General features: G+C 49.4%; 1 protein-coding gene across 3 annotated transcripts in view; it reads right to left on the bottom strand.

Annotated features, from left to right (window-relative positions):
* The window catches only part of Tpd52 (tumor protein D52), a 140,521-nt gene that overhangs the window by 93,754 nt on the left and 31,955 nt on the right, over window positions 1-14,812 (bottom strand). The gene's annotated exons all lie outside the window — the stretch shown is intronic.

Below are 14,812 nucleotides of genomic sequence, written 5' to 3' on the forward strand. Positions count from 1 at the left end.
AACCTTTCTTTAAAACGCAGTACAAATAAGTCAGCAGGGAGTAGACGGAGGATTTTAAGGCCTGCACACCAGCCCACAGGACAGACGTTGTGCTCATCAGCTCCCTGTGCAGACAATCTCCACACAGGAGCAAGTCAAATGTGCTAACGGAAGTTGACTCTGCCTCCTTCCAAGCGGCAGCGAAGGCGGGAAACTCGGTGCGGCTCTTCCTAAACCTGTACTCACTGACATAAGCACAGTGTCACAGGGCAGATAAGTACAGGCTTGCGATCCCTGTGCTCAGGAGGCTGAGACAGGAGAGCTGGGAGTTCCAGGCCAGCCGCCTGGGTTCTACAGTCTCCAGGACAAACAGCTGTTTCCACGTAGAGACGCGGCCCACAACAACACAGAGACTTCTAAACCCACTACACTCCTTCCCCGAAACAGAGCCCCCGTTAAGACCACATTTCCAGAGAGCGGCGAGTGTGGCATCTTCAGCTCTCATCTTCCCTTAACCATGCCCCATCTAAAGGCCAGCTCGGATCAAACGCAGAGGAGAAAGTCAAAAGAGCCACCCCAAACCGCAATTGTATTTGATTAAGGTTCTAATATCAAACATCCCACACAAGCCTGCTTTCACGTTCCGGCCGCCGGCCACTACCTGATGGCTCTGTTTCTGAAAGGTTGTGGACTCTTAGGACTGACCTCGACAGAGGAAGGGCATGGGGGGGGGGGGGCGGGCAGGCCCTGGGGTCCTGTCCAGCTTCCTGACTTCCTGACTGGGGCCACAGGATGATCAGCCACTTCACACTCCTAACACCGAGCCCCCTCAACTAGGAAGCTAAAGTAAGTCCTTCTCTTCTCAAGCTTATTTCCTCACAAGAAATCAAACTAATTCACATTTGAATTAATTTGTAAAATCAGGGGGAATTTAAAAACATATATATTTTCAATACATACATACATACATACATATTGAGGCCCAGTCTCACAGTGTAGCTCTGGCTGTCCTGGAACTCACTATGTAAACCAGAGTGGTCTCAGACTCACAAAGACCCATTTGCCTCTGCCTCCAGAGTGCTGGGATTAAGGTGTGCACCACCACCCCACCCAGCCCAAACAGAAAGGTTCCCAGAGAGGCTCAGCATAGGTAGTTCAGCCTTGTTTAACTTTTACTACTCTGTTATCATAGGTTTTGTTTGCGTTGAATTTGATCTTTTCAAAATGCTGTGTTGACACATGATTTGATTACAGAGTTTTCTGGTGCCCTCTTAAACTGTACATGGGTGACTCACCCCAGACACAGTCTACCTACCCATTCCCAGCATTCCCAGCTCACAGATTCTGATGCACCGAGGGCCAGGGAAGGCTTTCTCCTCTTCCTGTAAGTCACCGCCACTTACCTCAATCCTGTCACGGTGACCCTCCTAGCACGATGGCAACCAGCAGATGAAGGGCATGCAAGCGCATGGACAGGCGGGAAGAAGCAAATGCACATGGCTGAACACTCAGTACCCTACCCTTAAGAAAAGCACATAAGGTGATAAGATCCACCAGTAGCTACTCACACATTACAGAGGCACTCGACAGGGGGTTCATTGTGTAGTAACTTTTAAAGGCAATAAACAATTACAATAACCATTAGCACCGCAGAACCAAAACAGTGGCCTACACACAAGATGTCAAAGAGTCATTAAAGGAGCAAAAGTAACACAAACAAGCCTGCTCAGGAGCTAAGCAGAACTCAAGCTTTTCAGAAGCAGAGATAGCAACTGTTGCAATCAAGGGGTGGGAAAAGCTCACTGAGTAATAGCTTCTGTACCTCAAGGAAAGCCTAGGGGACCGGGCATGCGCAGGGGAGTCCCCGTGTGGATGCCCCCAGAGATCCTTGAGTAAAGCTTGACGGTGAAGCCTGGCTTGCCTTGGACACCCCCAAGATGTTGGCGATATCTGAGATGAGGGATACCTGCCAAGGAGAGCTATGTACAGGGTGTGCAACCAGCCCAAGACACAGCAGTGTGCTGCCGTCAACAAAGCCGGAAGGGAGAGCCATCCAAGACCCTTCCAGCATCAGCCTTAGTGTTGTGTGACTCAGTTTGCTCTGCTGGGTTTTGGTCCAGCATTTCCTCACCATCCTCCCCTTTCCTCCTTTTGGAATGCTAACGTATATTCGGCCCCACTGTGTGTTCATAGTATGTGACCCGCTTTTTTTATCTTGATTCCGTAGGGGTTAGAGTTGAGAGTGTGCCTCCAGTCCTCAGAGGTGTTTGAACTTCCAAACCCTGTTGAGACTGTGACAGACTACGGGGACTTTTGAAGTTGGACTAAATGCATTTTACATAGTATTACAGCTTCCGTGGGGGTAGGGAGTGGAATGCGGTGTTCTCAAGGGGAATGCCCCCCCCCCAAGGCTCACATGCCTGGATGCTTGGTCCCCTTTGGAACTGTCCGGGGGAGATCAGGAAGAGTGGCCTTGCTGAAGGAAGTGTGTCTCTGGTTTCAAAAGCCCACACCAGGCCCAGTATCTGTGTGTCTCTGCCTGCTGCTGCCTGCGGATCAGGATGTAAAGGTCTCAGATACTGCTTTAGCGCCAAGCCTGTCTGCTTCTAGACACCGTGGAACTGTGAGCAAGCCACCAATTAAACATTTTCTTTTAAGAGTTACCTTGGTCGTCATGTCCGTTCCCAGCATCGGGACAGTACCCTCTAAGACACCTCGGAACGAGTATCCAAGTACTATTTCTATAGCAGACATCTGATCTCCGGTTTTAAATCCTTCCATACTTCCTTGTTTTACAAACACAGCCCAGCCCTCAGGTCAGCATCCCCCATGGGGGCAGGCTCTGCCTTTTGCGATGGCCCTCAGACTCCAGCACCAGCCCAATCACTGTGGAGCAGGCTGCTACAATGCCTGTGAGCGCTCCTGTGTGACAAAAGGACTGAGGACTGAAGACAGACACCAAGCATGGGAGACCACCATCAGCCGGGGTAACATAAGGCTAAACTCGTCATTGGGTTTGAGCTTAACGTTTTGCTCAGGACTAAGTTCCTGACGACACGGGACTCAAAGCAGAATCCAAGTGCCGAACTTTGCTTCCTGGAGCAAAAGCTCTTCCACGATTTTAAATAAACATTATTTTGCAAGTCTAAATAGGCACGGAGATAAACATAGGACCAAACTGCTAATGTATGGGGGAATCTTCATTTCCAAAGAAGAACCTAGAAGGATGCTGCACAGGGTGGGAGTACTTAATATGGAAAACATTACAAGTTTTCGGTTTTTGGATTTTTAAATCAGGCATTTTCAGTTAGTGAAGCCCACACACATATTCCCTAACCCAAACAATGACTATATATTATATATTACATATAGCCCCAAAATTTCAGATAAGGTATCTTAGGGTTTTACTGCTGTGAAGAGACACCATGACCATGGCAACTTTCATAAAGAACACGTTTAATTGGGGACACTGGGTTACAGTTTATCATCACAACGGACAGCATGGCAGGGTGCAGGCAGGTGTGGTACTAGCTACTCCTTGACCAGAAGGCAACAGAAAGTCGATGATTATCACAGGGAGGGAAGCTTGAGCAATAGAGACCTCAGAGCCCGCCCCACAGTGACGCACTTCCTCCAACAAGGCCACGCCTCCTAATAGTGCCATTCATTCCCTTTGGGGGGGTCATTTTCTTTCAAACCACCACATAACAGACACTCAAATATTTTTACATGTGTGCTGCAGGCCAGAGGAGGGCATCAGACCCCACTATAGATGGTTGTGAGCGGCCATGCAGTTGCTGGGAACTGAACTCAGGACCTCTGGAAGAACAGCCAGTGCTCTTAACCACCGAGCCATCTCTCCAGCCCTGATAGTCAAATATTAGGCTATCTATAAAAATAAACGTCTCAAGAGAAACAATAAAATAAAAGACTTTGGCAATGCCAATACTTGGCTTCAGGACCACTGAGTTACCAGTTAAGTAGCAAAGTCAGCCTGCAATGATTCAGTCTGCTTTTCTCACATTAACCTGCAGGGGGCAGCAAATCGTTGGCATTAAAATTTAAAGGCGCAGGCTTTTAAGGAACTCACCAGGCTTTTAAGGAACTCACCTGGGAATAAAAAAACGTAAAGACAGAAGAACGGAATGGGAGACGCTCAAATCACAGGCCGTCGTCTCATATGTCTTAGAAAATTAATAACCACGGCCATTCCATAAGGGCTTCAGTTGACGCCCAACTCTGAGCTAAGAGGTCCAGAAACAGTCATTTACACTCTGACTTCCCTGACATATGACTGCTGTCACCACTGACAGATGCGAAAGAGGCGTACAGAGGCCAAGCAGCCGCCGCCAAAGTCACACACCACACAGCTGACACAGCAGAGGGTTTTGAAACGAGAGGGTCTGATCGGAAAGGAGATGCTCCAAGTCACGGGCATGATAACATAACCAGAATCAGAAGCAAGATGTTAAGACTAGGAAACCGGAACCACCCAGAGCCCAGGGACTAGGCCAAAAGCAGTCATGCCAGCCTATTTCTCCATCCCCGAACATTCACTTTGCCTCAAATAAATTTCTAGGTATTTTCTTGATTCCTATATGGATGTAAATAGTATTTAGCATGGAGGGAAATTTTAGCTTAGGGAAGAAAATGCATCATTCTCACATTCAAACCATGAAAGGAGAGAAAAGAGATTGCTACCAAAAAAAAAAAAAATGCTTGCTCTTTAATTTTAGTGTTCTTTCCTAGAATCCAATGGACGGTATTTTAAACAACGAAGGCACAGAATACGACGGATGCCTACTGAAGTCTTTTATGCCAGGCACCAAGAGGGGAAACTGACCTTGACAGAGATTCTCTGCTTGACCAAATGGTAGTCAGGCCTCTAAACCTCTGCTCAGGCCTCCTGTGTACTTGTTTATAAAAAATCCAGATTAAGCAAACAAACCTAAGTCGGTTTCACCAGAGTCCCCATCCCTAATAGCTGACCCCCTCCCCCCCCCACCTAATCAGGCCCCCATCCTGCCTGATGTCTCTGCTCCCTGCACTAAAGCTTTCAGCAAGGCTGCCATGCTTGTGTCTCTTGAATGTGCCTGGCTTTTCCACTCTTCCTTCACACTCGCCAAAGCCTTGTTAGGGGTCGACCCCAGTCTCTGCAACAATCCAGAACGGCGGTCACCGTAAGGTACCCCGCCCGAAAGTACTTAGTAAAGCCCCCTCACCATGCTTTCACAAGAAATCCGCTTTTTTTTTTTTTTTAACCAAAATGTTTTTTTTTCCCCAATTAGGAGCATGTCCTATCGAAGCAAACAAACAAACAAAATTAAGTTAACATCCAAAGAGAATAGTGATTTCTACCAGAAAACCGAGGTCCTCGAATTTGCCCAGAGTCAGACACAAGACTGAGGGCCTCTCTGATTTGATACTCGGGATTGCTCACGTTTTCTTAGAGAAATACCAACAGACAGGACAGGACAGGACAGAGAGCCAGGCTAATTCTTTCTCCACAGCCTTTCACGTCTCTGGCTGGAAAAGCCAGCATCAGCAGGATTGAATCGAGGTGACCAGACCCTGGGGATCGCTTCCCCCTCGGTTTCTGATAGTTCATTGTCTAAAGATGCAGATAGCCCTTCCATTTTCAATTCCAACCAGGGGATCCCTGGTGCGGTTTATTAAGTGAGGGCATAGCCTGTGTGTGTGTGTGTGTGTGCGCGCGCGTGCGTGTGTGTGATCTAGAAGCCCCCCAGCATGGGCAGGAGAGAGCCTGGAAGCTACATAGTGAGACACGGACCGCGGGAGACATGTGTGGCTCCTGAGCTGGAGCAGGGGAGAGGATGGAAGGGAGAGACCACAGGCTGTCATTGTACACAGACTTGCGTGCTTTGTGTGAAAGCTGGAGACCATGCAAATGCAAGGCTAGGTGATGTGGACTCTGGGCATGAGTGGCTTAGACCAGTCCAGGTCTCTTTACAGACCCCTCATTTTAGACAAGGTACAACCCACACACCGGGTGTGAGTATACAGAGCAGGTCTGCAGTGTTCCTCCATGGAGAGCGGTTCCGGCCAGGCAGACACCCACTCTCTTTCAAAATACCTGCAAGAGAATGACAGTCAGCACACGCAACCACATAGATCTTCAATACGCATAAAAATCAAAGCTCTCAGCGGCAAGGAAGCATGGTTTTCACTTCAAGTCAAAGCATTTTACACCCCTGCAAAATAATTTTAAAACAACGTACTGCGTTCTGAAGTGTCTCAGACTCACTGAACCTGTGAGGGAGGCCGGATTGGTTGGTTCTGGCGTGGTGGGAAAGTGTGGAGGAAGGGAAGGCAGGCAGCCAACGGGAAAGGACAGAGAAGCGAGCCCTGAACAGAGGCTATAAACCCTGGAATCGCTTCCTTTCCACTCAGAGCTCACTGTGCCTACACCAGAACAGAACAGACACTGCTAACTCATTTACGCCCATGTACTAGGCTGAAGGTCTAGTTAAGGTAGGTTTCTCTCTCTTCCCAAGATGACCACTTATCAGCCATCACACGCTCCATTAATTTCAGCCGAGAATAGGGTCTTACTTGATGTGGCTCATGCTGGCCTCAGACTCCAGAGTGTCCTGCCTTAGCCTCCATTACAAGCTTGCACCACTCAGCCTGACTCTGGAGCCTTACGGTTTATAGGACTCTAGGGTCTACAATCCAACCACGAGCAATTGTGCTGGGTGTGACGGGGTTTCTAAGCACGAAAGGTATGGGTAGGTTCACCCTTGCGCCCCACCTAGATCTCCACCTGAACAGACGGCTACCCTTCATTCCAACGTAAGAGTGCTTCTCCTCACGATTTCCTGTGGTGACATGACTAGAACTTAGCCATTTTCATACAGTCCTACATCTGGAAAAGAATTCCAAAGTCGGGCATAGGGGTGCACTCCTTTAGTCCCGGCGCTTGGAAGGCAGAAGCAGCTTGCCAGAAAGGCACAAGTTCAAGTCCAGCCTAGTCTGCACAGCAAGTTCCAGGCCAGCCACGGATACATAGGAAGTCCCTGTCTCAACCAGTAAATGAGTGAATAAATATGAAATAAAATCAGCCAGGTGTGATGGTTCGTTCACTCCGTTAATCCCGGCAGATGGGCAAGTGTATGTCTGTGAGCCTGGGCTACATGGTGAGTTCTAGGCCAGCCAGGGCTACTTGGTGATGCCCTGTCTAAAACAATAGATTTGCTGCATTCGTTTCATTTCAACATTTCACTATACACAGATAAGAACGCGAGAGGAATGGCATACAGGAAAAAAGCAGTGAGACGTGAATTAAGAGGCTGCGGCGCCACGTGACGAAGCCCGTACCTTTGGGCCAGCAGTCTCTGAGACACGGGACCCAGTACACTGTAGCTGTTCAGTAACACTTCCTGAAGAAATGAACTACGGGAACGTACACAGCGGAGTCAGAAAGAACAAGTCGGGTCTCCCTTCTGTCTCACACCTTTTCTTCTCTACACCGCCCTCCGTTTACCACCTTTCCCTGCAAAGGTTGCCTTCCTTAAAACCAATCCCACATTACGTACAGCTTCGAGTTCACTGTGAGTTCTTCCTGAGGACTGCTACTATTTCTGAAAGTGTGTGCATCATGTAGGCGTGTGACCGTCCTGGCAAGCATGAAGGTACCCTACAGAGAGAGACACAGCTGCCCCTCCCTCTAGCTAGCAGACTCCAGAAATAATGCATCCCAAGGACTTGGATTCACTGCAGGAATCTCATGTAGGGGAAAGGAAAAGGCAGGGGAGACGTGGGTCCTCAAAGGCTGTCATTTCCCCCACGGTTAGCAAACATAGAGTGAAAAGAACTGGAAAAGGGAAGCTGAAGGAATGGTCCATTTCGTCCGGCAGAAGCAGGATGCTGGGAGCATAACTGAGCAATGTCAGGGTTTCCAGGAAGAAAGGGCACAAAGCAGAAAGCAAAATAACGACGAGAGCATCCTCAGGGCTCGGGGCAAGGACGGAGGTGGGTGTCTCACCCGGGAATGAACTGACATCGCGAAACTTCCCAGACCGCCCGCGGGACAAAGTACGGATTCCTTCTGGCAGATCACAGTCATGCTTTCAAATGGCTCCTTGCTCCGTTGCGGCAAAACTGTCCTTATTAAATCTCTCCTCTTTAAGAAAGTCTCCGGGTACATCAGAGCATCCACTCCTTCCCATTCTCCCTCAAAACACCAAACACGGGACCACTAGCCAAGACCGCCCACTGAGGAGGCACGGGTCAGCCATGGAAAAACTTGGGGGCGCTATCATGAAAGTTCCTCTCTGTGGACAGAGTTCTCTTCGAGTGTCCTCTGGTTTCAGTCTGTAAACCACGGGTAAGCTTACCCTTTAAGACCTCTGCAAGCGCAAAAGCCCACACAAGATGCAGTCACCACATCCCTAAAGGAGAAGCAGGTGACTCGGGAGAAATCAGAGTAAAGTAGAATTAAAAATGAACTCTGAGCTAAGGAATTTCTGCTTGACTTTTCAGAGTTTCGAATTGGACAGCATGAAGGGCAAGATTGCCACTGTTTTCCTACCGGTCCTGGGGATTGAACCAAGCCTTTAAGCATGCTAGGCAAGACTCTACCACAAAGGTACAACCCCAGCCCAAATGGTAGATTATTTCTCTACGAATCATTTCTGAAGTCGCTAGAAGAACCAAAGATATTAAGGACCTGCCTGTGTCTTCCTGACTTTTCCTGGCTAATTCCTAAGAGGAAGAGATTCCACATAAATGGTATCTGTCCCCACAAGCACTTCTAGCAGGGAAGGCCGCCAACTTGTCACAGATGGAGTTGACAGGCCACAAATAATGGGACACAATGTTCATGTCCAAGTGGAAAAAGAAAGCAACAAGCTCCTCACAATAAAACCCCTGACCAGAAACCACGCTTGAATGACGAGCCTGTTCTGTACGAGCCATCACCAGAGGTGTTGACAGGTGGTCCCCTAAACAACTGAGGCAGGGGGTCCAGTTTTGTGGTAGAGTAAATAGGCCCCATGTACGAGGTCCTGTGGGATTGATCCCCAGCACAGTACAGAGCAAACCTGAGAAGTGAAAGATGATGCTAATACCAGCTAGGCTACATCAATGTGTCCTAGCCTGTGACAACTTCATTCATTCATTCATTTGTTCAACAAACATTTGCTTTGTTTTATTTGTATTTGTTATTGTTGCTATTGCCTCTTGTTATGGTTTTTCATCATTATTATTTTTTCTTTTATTGTTTGTGACAAAGTCTATGTTGGTATTCAGGCATCTGTGCTGGCCTGCCCTTGGGGTCCTGACAGGACACGCCCTCAGCTGCAGCCACTGAGAGCATCACCTGTGCACATGCACTGTGTTCCCTTTTAAAGGGCCCCGCCCACCTCCCCTCCTCTCTCTCTCTCTCTCTCTCTCTCCCTCTCCCTCTCTCTGTCTGTCCCCCCCCCTTCCTCTCTCCTGCTGCTCCCATCCCCCGAGGCTGGCCTCCCCCCTCCTCTTTCCCCTTTCTACCATCCCTTTCCCCAATTAAAAAACCCTCTGCTTGAACCCTGTCACAGGGCGTCTTTCTCTCGAGGCAGCTTTTCTTAAATTACACAGCCAAGGCTCTCCTCAAAATCACAACCTTTCTTCCTCAGCATCCCAAGTGCTGGGCTTGTATTTAAGACTCTAACATGTATCGGGGGCGGGGGGGATCCATGTTTCCAAACTATGGGCTGTGAAAGCCACGTAGGCGGAGTATTGCTGAGCACTATAGGGAAATGGGATAGAGCGGTACCAAACGGTATACAGGCAAGCACTGCAAGGTGCTTTTATCCCTGATAAAATCCCCTTTTCCTCCCTGCCACTGGGTTCCCTCCCACTCTCCACTCAAACTGCTTAAGAGCATCTGTCCACTGGCGGAGCCAGTTCAAACGACGGCGTTTGGACACAAATCCAAGGATGCACTCTTGTTTAGGTTAAGTGCTCCCAACCTTTTCCAACATCCATCCGCTTTGCCTGTACAACCTACCTGCTTATTAAGAAAATAGATCCTGGGCAAAAGCCACACAAACTTTTACGTATTGGTCCCAAGTCCCTCTCTCTTTTCAATCAATGTAAACTCAACTGGAGCACTTATAGGCACTTGAGTGGGGTTGTGGTGATTTGGTTATTAGGGTTTTGATTTTGTTTTTTTGCAGCAGGCAAGAAGGAAGAGAGAGACACAGGGCTAACCCTTGAAGTCGCTCACCTGCCACTCTGGCCTCTGCGGGTTCTCAAAGCTTTACTGACAGCTCTGACTTCCCCACTGTGGGCACGCTGCTCTGATCCACAGGGGTCCACAAGTTAGAACAAGGTTCCACGTGGGTCACAGACAAGGAAAGTGAGAAAAAAGGGGGGAGGAGGCTTCCCATCTTCCCGTAGACAACACTAACAGCTGCCAACTTCTAGTTATGCCTGTAACTGTTACCGGTTTAATCCAAACTAAACCTCAAAGGCGGCTAGCAACTGTAGCCAGAGTTAGAGCATGTTGTATTAACACACACCTATGTCTGCAAATATCCAACCCCCCCAGCCTCCCACACCACCCCCATCAAGCTTGCAAACTGTATCCTAAGTATTCTAAGTTTGCCAAGCTCCACTGCTTAAAAAGAACAGAATGTAACCAACTCTTCACAGAAATGATTAACTTCTTCTGGGAAGACCTAGTTGCTTCCTTGACTAGCTACAGAAGACCTCATTTAGCCATCTCCTCTCCCTGGCTGGCAGGGTCCTTCCTGTAAGGTGGCAATGGCTGAGGCCGTCCCTCGTTTAAGCTGGACCCTTTTTCAGGATGTCCTGTCCCGATCAACTCAGACAGCTGTGACCAGGTGCTGACCTTGCCACCATGCTGTGGGAAGGGACAGCTGCTTCCAAAGGTATGGTGGCTCTTAATTTTTCCTTTCTGGAAACTCTGTGGTCTAGGTATTTGTCTAAATGGTTCCTGGTCTCCCAAAACAAAATCCAGGACAACTGAGAGTTTTGGATGCCTAAGCATCCTTTGCCAAGACAAAGTAGGCAGGTTTTAAAACTGTACAGGCTATTGGAAGCCAGGGTCTTCAGACCCCTCTGTTTGTCATTTACCATATCTATGCACACCCACAGACGCCCAAAGAACACACGTATGGAGCCAAGTTAAAATCCAACGTCCCACTATAAAAAGTCAACACCTACTTCCTCTCTCCGTGTTGAACTAAAACGGGGTGTTGTATTCAGAGCATGGCGGTAGCACTTGTTGGCACACCTTTACACTAATCTGAAAGCCAGATGAACCCCAGAGCTTACATCCGGGTTTGACCACAGTAAACAGAACCATACAGAAGCAATAGTTACCAAAGTTCTGCACAGGTGAACCGGTCGGCGACATGTTCCCACTAGGAGACAAGTAGAGGTAGTTTTTGTTCACCCCGGAATCAAAATTAAACGGGGACTGGTAATCCTCATACAACTCCGTATCGCTGGAATCCATTCCAGATGAAGACAGAGAGCATGCTGCTGCAGCGGCTGCCTGGCTGGAATCACTCAGGCCTGGGACTCAGGGGCCACCTGTCCCTCTGCACAGTCCCGGGTGGGGGAAGGAACCGGCGTTTGGAGTCCCGCCCAGCTCCGGGGCCCAGGTGTGGCTTCACACTGCAGATCTTTTAATGACTCCTCCCAGCACCCTTAGGAGGGCCCTAGTCACCACCTGTTGCTAATTTCAGTGGGCAAACAACACCCCAGAGAGGGAGTGGTACCCTCCTCTGTACACAAAGGAGGGCCCTGCTCCTCAGCCCTACTCAGATGTACAGTCACCCACCCGACACTGGCAGGATTATTTTTAAAAATACATTTTTTGTAGTCCGGTCAGCTGACCACGTCCTTACTGGACAGACTTAATCTTCTAGGACAAGGGAGGATTATCTGTCAGTAATCTCCTGAAAATGCCAGCTGGGTGATGCTTTTCTTGCACCCTGTATTACCACAGGGCTCTGAATGCCTGGCATCCCGGGTTAGCAACCAGCTTTGTAGGCAGAACATGATCGATCCAGAAATACGGCTAAATTCCCATCACTTTTTCTAAAGCAAAATCTGAATAATTGTCTGTCAAAAGTTTAATCTGACACTTTTTGGGAGGATGAGGTTTTCAAGCGCTGAAAAGACATGAAGCAGTTCTGAAGGTGTGCTCCCCTGCGGCCCACTGTGCTCCCCTGCATCCCCGCTGTGCTCCCCTGCATCCCCGCCATGATCCTCTGCATCCCCGCTGTGCTCTGCCGTGCTCCCCCTGCATCCCCACTGTGCCCCCTGCATCCCCGCCATGATCCTCTGCATCCCCGCCGTGCTCCCCCTGTATCCCCGCCGTGCTCCCCCTGCATCCCCGCTGTGCTCCCCTGCATCCCCGCCGTGCTCCCCCTGCATCCCCGCCGTGCTCCCCTGCATCCCCGCTGTGCTCCCCTGCATCCCCGCCATGCTCTGCTGTGCTCCCCTGCTCCTGCCCTGGGCTCCAGTACCTTCTTCGTTTATGCCCTGTGGGTTCCACAAAATAAACAAATCTGTTTCCCATGGCACACCCAGTGGGCAGAGCGGAGCTGCGGTGAACGCTGAACTTGTAAAACATTAAAACAGCAAGTTCACTTCCTCCTCCAGGCCCCTAGGTGGAACCTTCCAGAACCTTGCGTGCTCAGTGTCACAATGGCCTTTGCTGCAGCATTTTGCAAGCCCTTGCTGGAACTAACGTCAAAGGGGGAAACAGGCCAGGCGTTCATTTTAGACGGCACCCGGGACACACAGCAACACAAGTTCCCTCTGACTGGATGTTCTGGGTGCTAAAAGGAACGTGTGTGGAGAATACACAGGGAGCAACATGATGATGGGGAAACGTGTGTGTAGTGTGGAAACATGGGATTCTGTCTGTCTGTCTGTCTGTCTTACACCACATGCACTCCTGGTGGCCGAGGAGGTGGAGAACCTCCACGCTGCCAATCAACCCCAGGTCCTTTATAAAATAAAAAAACAGCGGCTTAACCACTCGGTCAACTCTTCAGCCCCAAACTTAGTGGTCATACGGTTCCTTTAAAGACGAGTTTCCTTTTACGTGACGGGTCTGCGTGTGCACGCCAGTGGTTCCCACAGGCCAGAAGAGGGCACTGGATTCCCTGGAACTGGACTTACAGAGGGTTGTGACTGGGTCCTCTGGAAGAGCAGTCGATGCTCTTTCGTACCCACGGACCGAGCCATCTCTGCAGCTCCGTCAAAACCATTCTGAGAGCCGGGCACCGTGCATGATCCGCGCCTGCGTGGCTGAGGAGAAAGTGGGGGCCAACCAGAACAAAGAAGAGGCCCCCACCCCCGAGGCTAACCACCAGGGAAAGGTGTTCCTACAGAGCAGAACCTGCAGAGGGCGCCCAAGGACGGTGCAGAGGTCACCTGGGAGCAGGCAAGGCGTGGGCTACAGGGCCTAACCCATTAAGAGTCCCGAGCAGAAAGGGGAGCGGATGCAAAGCACCAGAAAGATCACTAAGTTTCTGTCTATCTAGTAGTGCATAACTCTGTTACGTCAGAATACTCTCTAAACGTGGGGCATATAAAAGAGACTTGAAAACTATGTCCAAAATCAGGGACTTTTGTGGCTGGCCCCTGAAAGAGACCTCAAGCTTTCAGGGCTTCCCAAAAGGAAAGCAATACCACAGGTATTCCCTTAATTCAGCCCTTAGAGGGCACAGGGGAGCGTTCTACAAGGACATCATCAACCCTGTTAAAGATAAACAGAGGCTGTATTTAAGAAGACTAAAAAACATGCTAAGTAAATGCTACACTTAATCAAAGAATCCGTCCTATAATCAAGGGGGAGCACTAACTCTATGAAGGCCACGATGAACATACTTGCAAACAATGCAACTTTGCCCAGGTGTGACAGCACAGGCCTGTGGTCCCTTCACTCTGGGGGGAGAGATAGGAGGACAATGAGTCCACAACAGTCTGGGATACTGAGGCCAAGGCCAGCCTGAAACACACACACACAGAGCCCAGGACTCGATCTGCGGTAGATTACTTGCTGAGTGATCTTTTCTGGGTTTGATACGTAGCGAACACCACACACACACACACACACACACACACACACACACAGAGAGAGAGAGAGAGAGAGAGAGAGAGAGAGAGAGAGAGAGAGAACGTAAACTTGGAACATGCCTACAAATCTCGTAAAAGTCTCATGAAACTGACAACTCTTCTATCGTCATCTGAGAGAACAGCCTCCTTCCTGGGAAACACAAGGCAAAGTCTTAAGAGGCCTGAGGCCATATACGCAACTCCCTTTCAGATAACTTCAGAAAATACGAGTACTGTGTGTGGGCATAAACCCGTACACAGCGATAAAGCACGCAGGACGGGCTTCGGCTAGGGGGCTGCTAAGTCGCTTGAAAGGAACACGTGACCCAAGTCCCAGTGCTGTGCCACTTACATAGGAGGACACATCTGAGAAATGTGTCCTGGGTAATTTCATGTCTGTGAGAAGGTTAAGAGCGCACTCACACAAACTAAGATGGTCTCACTGGGCAATGACCTCTTACAAACGCACTGTGACATTAGGGGCCCATGGCTGTGACAAAATGCCTGAGGTACTCATTTCTACAGGAAAGAGTTTCGGCTCACAGATTTAGAGATCTCTGGGCCTCTGTCAATGCAGGGTTCAGTACATGAAGCCTGGGGGGGGGGGCATTCCAGAGGTGAACCACTGCTATTGCTAACCGACATGTTATTTGGCCTATGACAGTACATACTGTACACACTCGGCATCTTTTAAACAGACGTGCTAGGAAATAAGGGACTCTGTAGCCAA

Source organism: Phodopus roborovskii, unplaced genomic scaffold, assembly GCF_943737965.1.
Source record: "Phodopus roborovskii unplaced genomic scaffold, PHOROB, whole genome shotgun sequence".
Lineage (NCBI taxonomy): Eukaryota > Metazoa > Chordata > Mammalia > Rodentia > Cricetidae > Phodopus > Phodopus roborovskii.